This window comes from Artibeus jamaicensis, unplaced genomic scaffold (genome assembly GCF_021234435.1).
Source record: "Artibeus jamaicensis isolate MK-2021 breed Jamaican fruit bat unplaced genomic scaffold, CSHL_Jam_final contig_867, whole genome shotgun sequence".
In the NCBI taxonomy this organism is placed as follows: domain Eukaryota; kingdom Metazoa; phylum Chordata; class Mammalia; order Chiroptera; family Phyllostomidae; genus Artibeus; species Artibeus jamaicensis.
Genome location: NW_026521995.1, coordinates 8,178,064 through 8,191,168, shown reverse-complemented (window position 1 = coordinate 8,191,168; position 13,105 = coordinate 8,178,064). Strand labels below are relative to the sequence as shown.

Sequence of the window (13,105 nt, the reverse complement as noted above, 5' to 3'; positions counted from 1 at the left end):
ACTAAATGGATCCAATAGCAGATTTGAGCAGGAAGAAGAGAGACTCAGTAAACTTGAAAATAGGTCAATTCATATTACCTAGTCTGAAGAGCAAAAAGGAAAAAAAATGAGCACCTTCTCAGCGGCCAACAAGACACCAATACACGTATATGAGAGTTCTGGGAGAAGAGGAGAGAAAGAACAAGAAAGAAAATTTGAAGAAATAATGGCAAAAGCTTTCCAAATCTGATGAGAATTATTAACCTCCATAATCAATTTATTAAGAATAAATTTTTAATAGGTTAAACTAAGAACTATATACCTCGATACATCATAACCAAACAAATGAAAGCCAAAAAGAGAATCTTGAAAACTGTACATAACTCATAACACAGGAGGAAATCTCACCAAGATCAATAGCTGCAAACCCACAGCTAACATACTCACTGGTGGAAAAAACTTTCCCTGTATGACCAGGAACAAGATAATGCTCACTTTCCCTGCTTATGTTAAATATAATATTGGAAGTCCTAGCCAGAGCAATCAGATAAGAAAATAAATAAAAGTCATTCAAATTGTAAAAGAAAAAGTAATACTGTCATTATATGCACATTCACGATATCAATATATAAAGAACACTAAAGATTCCACCAAAAATATTAGAATTAGTTGAACTCAGTAAAATCACAGGACACAAAATTAATATACAGAAATGTTTTACATTTCTGTACACTAATGAACCGGCACAAGGAAAAATTAAGAAAATAATTCCATTTACATTTTCATCAAAAAGATTAAAATACTTAGGAATAAATTTAACTAAGGGAATAAAAGATTTGTACTCTAAAAACTGTAAGACATTGAAGAGGACAGAAATAAATGAAAAGATATATCATGCTCATGTACTGGAAGGATTAATATTGTTAAAATGTCCATATTACCCAAGGTAATCTACATATTTAATGTAGACTGAATCCTATCAAACTATCAAAAGCATTCTTCTCAGAACTCAATAATCCTAAGATTTATATACAGTCACAAAAGATCCTGGATAGCCAAAGCAATCTTGAAAAAAAAAACAGTTGGAAGTATATGCTCCCTAATTTAAAACTATACTACAAAGCTATAAAAATAAAATCAGAGCTGGCACAAAAACAAACACAGAGATCAATGGAACTGAATAGAGAACCCAGGGATAAACCCTCACTTATATGGTTAATTAGTCTATGACAAAGGAGGGAAGAATATACAATGGGGAAATGACAGTCTGTTCAATAGGTAGTGTTGGGAAAATTGGTCAGAAACATTAAAAAATTAAATGGGACCACTTTCTTTTACTATATACAAAAATAAACTGAAAATGGGTTAAAGACGTAAATGTTAAGACCTGAAACCATAAACTACTAGAAGAACACATAGGCAGTAAACTCTCTGGCATAGGTCTTAGCAATGTATCTTTTTGTCTCCTTGGGAAAGAGCAAACTTCAGAGCCTCAACATACTTTTGGATAAACCTAAAGAGATACACAATGAGACACATTATAATCAAACTGCTGAAATACAAAGACAAAGAAATAAAAAAATTCCCATGTTAGACAGGAAGTAGTAAAATTATCTTTCATAAATTATATAATCTTAAATGTTGAAAAACCTAGATTCCAAAATAAACTGAGAGAGTTAATAAATGAATTTAGCAAAATATAGGACATAAAATCAACATGTAAAAGTTGGTTTCTACACAGGAATAATGAACAATCCAAAATGGAAATTAAGAAAACAGTGCCATTTATCAAAAATTATAAAATACATAGAAAGGAATTTAGCCTAAAATGCAAAAGACTAGTACACCAAAAACTACAAAATGTTGCTGAAAGAAATTAAAGCAGATACAAACAAATGGAAAGATATCCTGTTCATGGATTGGAAGAATTAACATAATTAAAATGTCCATACTACCCAAAGCAATCTGCACATTCAACACAATTTCTATTAAAATATAAGTAGCATATTTCACAGATCTAGAACTAATATTCCAAAAATTTTTATAGAATCAAAAATGACCCTGAATAGCCTTCACAATCACTAGGAAGAAAAACAAAATAGGAGGGATCACAATACCAGATAACAAACTATACTACAAGGCCACTGTAATCAAAACAGCCTGGTACAGGCACAAGAACAGTCATATACATTGGTGGAACAGAACAGTGAGCCCAGAAATAAACCCATGCCTTTATGGTCAATTAATATTTCACAAAGGAGCCAAGAGCATACAATGGAGAAAAAATGGTCTCTTTGATAAATGGTGTTGGGAAAATTGGACAGGCATGTGCAAAAAAATATGAACCACCAACTTACACCATACACAAGAACAAACTTAAAATGGATAAAAGATTGTAATATAAGTTGCAAAGCCATAAAAATCCTAAAAGAAAACATAGGCACTAAAATCTCAGACATCTCTCAGAGAAATATTTTTGTTGATATATCTCCTAAGACAAGGGAAACACAGGGAAAATTTTTTAAAAATAGGACTACACCATGCTTAAAAGCTTCTGCACAGCAAAAGAAACCATCAACAAAATGAAAAGGGCCCCACCACATGGGAGAACACACTCACCAACAATACATCTGATAAGGGGTTAGTCCCCAAAATCTATAAAGAACTTATATGGCTCAACACCAGGAAGAGAAATAATCCAGTTCAAAAATGGGCAAAGGGCCTTGGCTGGTGTAGCTCAGTGGATTGAGCATGCACCTGTGAACCAAAGGATCATGGTTTGATTCCCAGTCAGGGCACATACCTGCGTGGCAGGCCAGTTCCCAGCAGGGGACCCATGAGAGGCAACCATACAATGATGTTTCTCTCCTTCTCACTTTCTCTCCCCTTCCCCTCTAGGGATAAATAAATAAAATCTTTTTAAAAAATGGGCAAAGGACCTGAATAGACACTTCTCCAAAGAGGACATACAGATTGCCAGTAGACATATGAAAACATGTTCAGCATCACTAATCATCAGAGAGATGCAAATTAAAACAATCATGAATTATCAACTCACACCTGCCACTATTAATGGCTACTATTAATAAATCAACAAACAACATGTAGCTGGCAAGGATATGGAGAAAAATGAACCCTTGTACACTGCTAGCTGGAATGCAGACTAGTGCAGCCACTGTGGAAAATAATATGGAGTTTCTGCAAAAAAAAGTATAAAGGGAATTGCATTTGACCCTGCAATCTCACTCCTGGGAATATATCCTAAGAATCCCAAAACACCAATCAGAAAAAAATATATGCACCCCTATGTTCATAGCAGCATTATTTACAATAGCCAAGATCTGGAAATGACTCAAATGCCAACAGTAGACGAATGTATAAAAAAGCTGTGGTACATTTATATAATGGAATACCACATGGCTATAAAAAACAAGGAACTCTTACCCTTTGCAATAGCATGAATGGACATGGAGATGATTTTGCTAAGCAAAAGAAGCCAGAGAAAGAAGACAAATAACATATGATCTTACTCATATTTGTAACCTAATGAACAAAATAACCTAACAAAATAAAACTGGAGGCATGGATACACAGAACAGACTAACAGATCTCAGGAGGGAAGGGGTGGGGGTAACTGGAAGAGATTAGCCAAAGAACACATATGCATACATGCACAGCCCATAGACACAGACAACACTGTGGTGAAGGCCTGGATGGGGGTAGTGAGGGTTGGGTCGAGAAGGACAAAGGGGAGCAAATGGGGGACATTTATAATAATGTCAACAATTAAAAAATAATTAAAAAATTTAAAAAGATATCCTGTGTTCACAGACTAGAAGACTTTGTTAACAGTCAATGCTACCCATAGTGATCTACAGATTCAATACAATCCCTATCAAAATCCCTACAATTTTTTTGTGGAAATAGAAAAATCCATCCCAATATCCATACATAATCTTAAAGGACCCTAAATAGCCAAAACAATCTTGAAAAAGAATGAAGTTGGAAATCTCACATGTCCTTATTTCAAAACTTACTAAAAAGCTACAGTAATCAAAACAGTATGATATAAAACAGACATGTAGACCAATAAAATAGAATAGAGACCCAGAAATAATACCTTGAGTATTCTTGCAAATGATATTTAACAAAATCATACAGTCATGAGCAAAAAGCTCCCAAGAACATTCAGTGGGAAAAGTAAAGTCTTCAATGAGTGATGCTGGGAAAACTGGAATTTCATAAGCAAAAGAATGAAGTTGGACCCTTATGTTATATCATATAAAAAATTACTCAAAATGGACTAAACTCCTTGTAAACCTTGAACTATAATACTCCTAGAAGAAAATAATCTGAAGTACAATGTAGCTGAAGTTGTGAGCGTCCTGAGTTTGGGGTCTAGAAGTAGTATAATAAAACTATTATAAAGAGAGAGCCCAAATATAGATCACTTCTTGAAAGCAGGAGTAGCAAAAGGGCTTCCACGTTCATGAAAGGAGACAGAAAAATATTGCTACTAACTATTAACTATGGATATTTCTTATGTTAAGCTATGTGCCTAGAGAAATGGAGGGATACAACCTGGTGACTAGGAACTAAGGTCCCAGTGAGGTAGCTGAGGCAATGAATTCTGATGGTGATGAAGTGCAATGTATTATCCTGGGTGCTCCTGGCTAAGGTAGATAGAATGATATAATTAGTTTAATGGATGAGGTTCTATAATAATGTAACATTACTGATAACTGTACTTTCAAAAGTAAATGGATAAATGGTTTCATAAGTAGCTAATTGCTGGCACAACTTTGTACATACCTACTTGGAATAGGTTATATACCTTTAGTTGTAACCTTCAATTTTATACACTACATCTCTGTTAGTTCTATTTCCTAGACAAGCAAACTCCATTGCAGCCCTTTCTGAAGTTGAGGCTGAGAACTGGGAAAGTTCTCATGGAATGGGAAAGCAGTAGCAGAGAAGGAGAATTCAAGTGAAAGCAATAGATTTGACCAGTTGATAGTGGTCCTTTTCTTATCGGTGGAAAATGAGTTCTTGCAGTGTCCAGAGGAAGAGAATTTACTGAGACTTGCACAAGAGGATGGGACTCAGTCATTCGGTTTATTGATGATGTAAAATTAAGGGGGTTCCCTCCTGACTTCCCAATGTCTTATTTCCATCTGTCTTGCCATGAAAAAGTTCTATTACCTTCAGCAAGGCTAAAGAAAAATGCCACTGTCCAGAGTTTCTGCTCCGTGTTCAAGTCCAGTCCAGTCCAGCATCTGGCTAGCTTGGTGTTTGTTTCTGGTTGTAGTCCACTGCTGTGTTGCAGTGTTTGTGCTCCCTCCTGCAGCTTACAAGAGGAGGCTGCATGGCTTTGAAGAGAATAGGTCCATACACCATGTGAGTGTGGGTCATGGGACAAGAGGGAGAGAGCTTAGCCATTTTGGAGCCCACGCCATCTGCCACAGGCCTGATAGCTGCTAGACCCACAGAGTCACCTGTTCCTGGGTGAGGGACCACAGGAACAAATGGGGTAAGTGCATCACTGGGTAGGAGAGAGAGAGAGAGAGGGAGAGAAAATTCTTTGTTCCCTTGGGACCACATCAGCTTGGGCTTGGGACGGACCAGGTACCCCCTCAAAATGATTAATCAACTGCTCAAGGTTTTGCCAGCCCTGAATGGGTTTACACCTTCTAGTTAGACTGATGGGCCTCTATAGTCTAGCACCTTCCCCTTTGCCCCTCAGCAGTCTGGTACTGGACTGGGGGAAGGGAGGGGTGTTGATCCCCTTGGTGGAGCAATGCTGTGATCCCTTAGGATTCGAAGAGCTATAGCTTCCTGGTGAAGCAAGCAGGTGTATTTATGTTCTCCAGTTATTAAGCTCAATGTCTAAGTCCCTTTGCTCCCCCTTTCTAGCTAAATACCAATGGTAACACTTTCAGCTGTGATCTGAAGGGAAACTTCTTAACATCCTCTCTTTTGTCTTGTTCCTTTCTATCCCCACTTGACAATCTGGCATGCAGAAAATAATTTGTAATACATTTCACTTTGTTCTTTTAGGATCTTAGGAACTGGGGGCCAGATGAGCAGTAAACTGAGAATTATGTCTTTGGTAAGTTAAAAATGATAGTGGACCCAAAATAGGCATGCAGAATGAAAAACACAAATTTTATTTTAAAGAGGTTTTAGATTGGAAAAAAAATGGTGCATTCTTTGGCACATTGTTGGACAGCTATACATTCTAGGGCCCAAACATGACCCAATCCAAGCTCATAAACGTGTTTATGGCAGGATTCTTAGTATGAAACTGCTCTGCCTACATAAGCCTTCTCCAGGTTCTCTGTGGCTTACTAACTGGGCATGGCTCATTGGGCAGCTGAGGTTAAACAGCGAGTGATGTCAAATTCCTGTCCTGTTTGATCAGCTGTGTTCTGTCACACCTGTAGTCAGGAAGTTGGCCTCATCTACACTCAGCACTCAGCATTCCTGACTAAAATTGCCCAAGCTTGTATTTGGACCTCACAGAAATTAATTTCTTCTCTTCTCCTTGGAGTAATCATTCTCAAATGTCTTTGACTGGCTTTTCTGTTTGGAGCTGATCCTTACACCACTGGTTTTAAAATTACCAGAGATTTTTTTCCTCCAAGATCAACACTCAAAACCAGACATTATTTTCTAAACAAGCAGCAAAATTAAGTTTAAGAAGTTTACAGGCAAATTATCTCATAGATATATGACTGATTTAAAAGAGATTATTTAAGTTGTCTTACTAATTCTACAACTTACTTACACATTCAGAGTATTTATCCTAAAATAAGAGTACCTGTTTCCTATCTAATTTATAAGGAAGTGGTGATTATAAATTAATATGAATTATGTGAATCACTTCTTTTTAAAGGGCTAAAAATATTAACTTTTACTCTTTTCTTAATAAATACTTTCAGTCTTTAATGAAAGAAACTGAGGAAATTAAATCCTATCTTGTAATATTCACAAAGTATAAAAAAGCAATGATATTTTTATATAAATGTTGGCAAAAGGCATGAAAATGATTGTAAATGATGTAACACAATTATACCTTTTTATATGAGATTCTGCATTTTACACAAATTTGATTTGACTTCCTGCAGCAGAGAGTTTTGCTTCTTAGGAACAAAGAATTTAATACTACATGGGTTTTTGCCAGATTCAGTTGTTGCATTCTTTACATCACAACTTCCTAATACTAAACACCTGTTCAACCACTGTTTTTCTCAAAAAATGTGTTTGATCGTTCAGCTTGAAAGGAACAGCTTTTCACTTTCATTTACAAATCTCTCACTTTCACAAAGCAGTTATTTGTCTGCAAGCAGACTTGGAGCTCTGGAAATTTACTAAGATCACCACAGAGGTCAAACCTTAGGATGTCTGACCTTTTTAGCAATCTTAACTGAAAAACAACAACATAAACTTCCTTAAGTCTAACCCAGAAAACACTTTAAATGGTACACTTTGAAATAAAAATTTGAAAAATACGCTGTGAATTTTTTATAATTAGTTCACTTTCGTTCAGCTCTTTTTCAGTTCTTAATAGACTGAACACTGAGGAGTTTTTTTAAACTAAAGATGCTCTTTTTTTGTTGTTCTTAGATAGTCCTTCAAGTTTTATATAAGACCATAAAACAGATGTACACTTCACACTGATTTTTTAATCATACAAAGAAAGGGCAGATAATTAAGCTGGCAAAACATACCTTTTTCACTGACAGATTTTCTTTATCACTGATAAGCTACCAAAAACTACTTATTAAATACTCACTTTCTTCAAAATGAAGGAGATTTTTAAGCTTTCTGAGATGCTGGTCAATACATGAAAGTGTAGGATACTAGAAAAATCCTGCATCCATTTGTTTTATGCTCATAGGAACAAAATAATTACATGCAAACTTACATCATGAGTCTTTTTTGTCTCAATTATCCAGCAATTCATTACTGAAGTCCTTGACTGTGGTACTTGGTTGCCTGGCTTATTCCCTGATAGGCAGCTTTAAATATTTCCAAGTAGGAAAAGATACAACACATTCACTAGAAGTAATTAATTATTACATCTCATTTTCTTCACAGATAGAGCTGACAACGTGTTCTAATACGTATGCTGTTAATAATATAACAAATGGGTAGCATCTGTTTCACACAATGGCCATTTTGCCATATCCATTCCACATGGACACGCACACTGCGTGCTCAGGTTCCACCATGCGGGACAGTGGACGGTCACGGCAGGACCCTGACGCGGCACTAACTTGTCTGAAGAAGACAGTGCTTTCCCCGCATTGGCATCACTCTTGGCTACAGTCCACAAGGGCTGGTTTCTGCAGCATTACTGTCAGTGCCATTAGTCCAGACAAAGAAGTTATTTATTTCAAAATCATGTCAAATCCTATGATTCATAAGTTAATAAGTCTAAAAGGACCTGTAAAGTATCTTATGTAAAAGAAGGGGAAGCACTTTCTTAAAAAGTAAGAGGCAATTGTTCTTAGAAAGCTCAGTCATTAGCTCACCTGACTGGGGGAGTAGTGAGGAGAAGGAGGGAAGAATGGGCCAACATTTCTGGCAAGATTTCATTTGGTTCTAACATTTTACAGCAAGCTGGGAGCCCAGCATACTCAAAAAACAAAAAACAAAAACACTTCTTGCCCCTAGTCTACCTGCAAATTTATAATCCTATCAGAAACAATTTTAATTTACCTAAAACCAGTATACAAAATTCTTCTTGAAGATGCCAAATTGAATATAATCAAGGGGGATAACTTTTGGAGGGTGATGTAAAATAAGATCATAAAGGAACTCCATGCATACGGACATTTACAAGTCTCTTAACCCATATTATTTAAGCCAATCTAAAAGGCAACTGATTGTAAAATGCACTATTATTTTACAAATGACCAGTGCAAATGCTGCCCTTTCACCTATGACACAATGTTAATTATAAAACACATCCCTGGGAATATATGCTCAAATTTTTGCCAACAGGTTCAAGGTAACTATTTTCTCTCCCTATGTGAAAGAACATTCTAGAAAAGTTCAAATAAAAGTTTGTTTCATTTAACCTCCCACTGTTTTTAAAAACTAGAAACTTAATGGCATGAACATTAAGATGCAAAAAAAGGAGGGGGGTGTACAAAATATAATGTGTGCCTACACAGGTACCTTGGCAAAGACCTGGTGCTAAATAACTGTTACTGAAATAATGAAATTATTTGATATGCCTAAAAATTAAATTGAATCACCACTAACTTTTAATTTTACTATATTTATGTATTGCCACAAAGCTCTTCAAGGCAAAATGGAAATTTTAAATGTAAATACTTATAAGTATAAATGCAGTCCAATAACTAATTATTAATATTATAATATGTTACTCTCTGGCATCATTTTATATTTTGGGGCTTTACACTTTACCTAATGGCAGCCAAGGAAAGTAACAGACGATGGTGCTCTCCTTGGGTATGACACAGGGGGGTAAAACTGACAGAAAAGTTCGTTCCACCCTCAGATCCCTATGTCATAAATTAAAAATTGAATCAAATAAAAAAGCTTTTCTATGTTTGATTTGTGATTCATTCTGGTATAAGTGTTATAAAACAAACAGGTCAACAATTCATGCATTTTAAATACTGATTTACTTTAGTGTGAAAAGGATTAATCAATAAAATGTAAGCCATTGTTTAAAGCTTACTAAAATATAAAAAGCATGGCCCAAAAATCTTAGTGCAGAGTTATGCTAGAATTACTTCAGAAGTATAAATGCTTCAACATTTGAAAATGCAATTATATACATTTCATTTCCACTTGTTTAGTTTTGTGAATTTTGAAAAACACATTTTTTTTAACTTTTAAATTTCTGATGGAAGATGGCACTAAAACAAAGCATTGCAGTTAAAATTTTCACTTCCAAGTTTCCAAAACTGAACAAGTATAAAAGGAAGTTAAATAATAAACTTTCAAATGATTTTTTAAAGACTCTTTTAAAAAACAGACTATTTTTAGAGTAGTTTTAGGTTCACCTAAAGAATGGAGCGAAAGGTACTGGGCCTTCCCACGCCGGCCTCGCCGCGAGCACACGAGCACAGCCCGCCCCAGCGCAGCGGTGCCCTGCCACGGCACGCCACATGGCAGGCACACCAAGGCCATTTTTAAAATATACCCCCCGAGTGGCTGACCAAATATCAGATTTCAAAATCTGTAGCATTACACGTTTGAAGTTCTGCAAGTTTAAAAAACTGCCTATATTTTCAGGAACAATTGGGATTTTTCTTCACAAAGGAATTATGCAAAATTTCTTCTCGAATTGAAGGGAACAAGCAGAGATCTTCATCAGTCCATCTTTCCCCCGGGAGTTGCAAGGGAAGTAAGTTTCCTCTTGAGAAGCATTCAAAAACACTAAATTGGTGGGAGTTCAGAGCATGCAGTGGGCAGGTGAACTTAAGAGAAATGGAACAAACAGGAGCTCTTCTGCAAGGCTCAGACCTAGTCTAGGCCTTGGCACCAAGGGCTGGAAGACAGGCAGGCTGTGTTGTGTTAAAGTCTGAGTGTGGTTCATTTAGGTTGCTAGCACAGGGGATCAGTTAGTGATTCAGGGCAGAAATCCTGGGCAGGAATAACGAATATGAACATATTGGAACATCTCCTAAGGCCAGATAGATAGATCAGCCGATTCAGAGTTAGAAAGTCTGTAAGACTAAAGATATAATTTACACATAATAAAAGCACTAAGTAGAAATATTATCTATATAAAGTGGTATCTTACCAAAGATAATATTGACTCCTGCATTTAAATTTACATTTTTAGACCTGGCTGGTGTTACTCAGTGAATTGAGTGCTGGCCTGTGAATAGAAAGGTTGCCGGTTTGATTCCCAGTCAGGGCACATGCCTGGAGTTCAAGACAGGACCCCGGCTTAGGGGTGGGTGAGAGGCAACCAATTGATGTTTATTTCCTTCTCTCCCTCCCCATCCCTCACTTTAAAAATAGATAAATAAAATAGTTTTAAAATAATTTTAAAAATAAATGTATATTTTCAGCAATTATTGATAATCAACCAATATCCATTAACATCCTTCTTCAGAAAAAGTAAAAACCTTTAGTGTATTTTTACCTTTGCCTTCCACTACTTAATATGTTTTTTAAATCATATGAATTGTTACTGTGATATTATCTGCTTTTATTTTATACCATTACTTTTTAAGAAATTCTTAATAATTTGAAAGATATATTATCAACCAAATTCATACTTAACTATAAATCCTGGTTATTTATTCATTACTGTTTCTATAATTCATGGTTTTCTTTTTCTTAGAATCTTATGTTTTGTTTGAAAATATTCTAAAGTAATGATTTTTTTTTTTCAGAAAAGGTTCATTTGTGATAAGCTTCCTAAGTCCTGATAATTCTAAAAGAAAACTGTCTTTATTTGGCCTTTACACTATACTCAGTTAAGTGCTAGTTTTGCAGGATACATATTTTAGGATAAACAACATTTTCTTCTAAGAGTCCATTTTCTTTTAGAATTTGTTGAGAATAATGTGAAGTCTAATACTGGTAGAATTCCTGTTCTTATGTAACTTTTTTCTTTCCTTTAGGTTCTGGAAACGTCAAATGTGAACCTGTGTCTAGCACAGATAACTTTGTGCTCCCTGCTTGGCACTAAGTGGGTCTTTCCGATCCGAAGACTGTCATCTTTCCTTACCTCTTCAGGTCACAGAAGCTCCCACTGCACCGCCAACCCCACACTTTCTAATGACTGTTGCTTCCTTTCATTCATGACCTTTATTTTTGCGTGTTTCAAGTCCTATTTTCTTCTTAATTTTACTTTACATTCTTAGTTATTTACTAGGCTTTATCTTCCAGATCATTACTTAGTCATATCCAAGCTAGTGTTTGTCTCTTCTATTAAATTTATTGTTCTGCTAAATATATTTTTAACTTTCAAAAACACTCTCTGGGTCCATGAACACTTCTTTCTTTGTACGATGCCTTGTTGGGCATAATATTCCCCTTAGGTCACTCTGAGGAAATTAATTTTTTAAATTTAACGTTATATTCTATTTCTTACATTATCTTTGCTTCCTCTGAAGTTAGTTCTTCTTACTAATCTTGGCTTGTCTCCAATGCCATTAGCTTTCCGTACATGTTCGCTGCCCCTTACTTAGTTGTTCATATGTGATAGAAGGGCTGGGCTGATAACTAATGAGAGTACATTTCAAGGATGTATAGTGGTTTTTCTCCAACAGGCTTCTTTCTTGCTCCCTAAATAATATCATTTAAAATTTGCATTTTAAAATTTCCTTTGAATCCTGTATAACAAGAATTATACTGTGTATCTACTTCTGAAACTTTTATTTTGCTCAATATGTTTATATGTCAACACTGATGTTGAAATGTTCAACACCTTGCTGAAATGCATTCACTTTTTACTGCTGCACAATATGATCTGATGTGACTAGACTACCATCCTGTTGTCCATTGTCCTTGGGGTGACATTTGATGTGTTTTATTTTTATTTATTATTTTCTGTTATAAAAAATGCTTCTATTAACCAGTTTGTAATAGGTCTCCCTCTACTATTAGTATACAACACAAATTGCTTTTTATAAAACATTGTTTTATAGTCACAAATATTTAGGATGATATTGAATCATATTTATTATATAAATTAAATCCTTTAGATAAAAATATTCAGCCCTGACTGGGGTAGCTCAGTGGATTGAGCACTGACCTGTGAAGCAAAGGGTCACCGGTTCAATTCCCAGTCAGGGCACATGCCTGGGTTGCAGGCCAGGTCCCCAGTAGGGGACACATAGAGGCAACCACTTTGTGTTTCTCTCCCACTCTTTCTCCTTCCCATCCCCTCTCTCTAAAACTAAATAAATAAAATAACATAATAAAGATATTCAACAGATTGCCCTGGCTGGGTAGCTTAGTTCGTTAAAACACCATCTTGATATGCCAAGGTAGTAGGTTCATTTCCTGGTTAGGGCACATATAAGAATCAACCAATAAATGCACAAATGTGTGGAATAACAAATCAATATTTCTTTCTCTCTCTCCCTTCCCCCTTCTCCTCTGTCTCTAAAATCAATACATAGAA

At 35.7% G+C, this 13,105-nt stretch overlaps 1 protein-coding gene across 1 annotated transcript in view; it reads right to left on the bottom strand.

Annotated features, from left to right (window-relative positions):
* ODAD2 (outer dynein arm docking complex subunit 2) overlaps positions 1 to 13,105 on the bottom strand; it is a 178,152-nt gene that overhangs the window by 60,892 nt on the left and 104,155 nt on the right. The gene's annotated exons all lie outside the window — the stretch shown is intronic.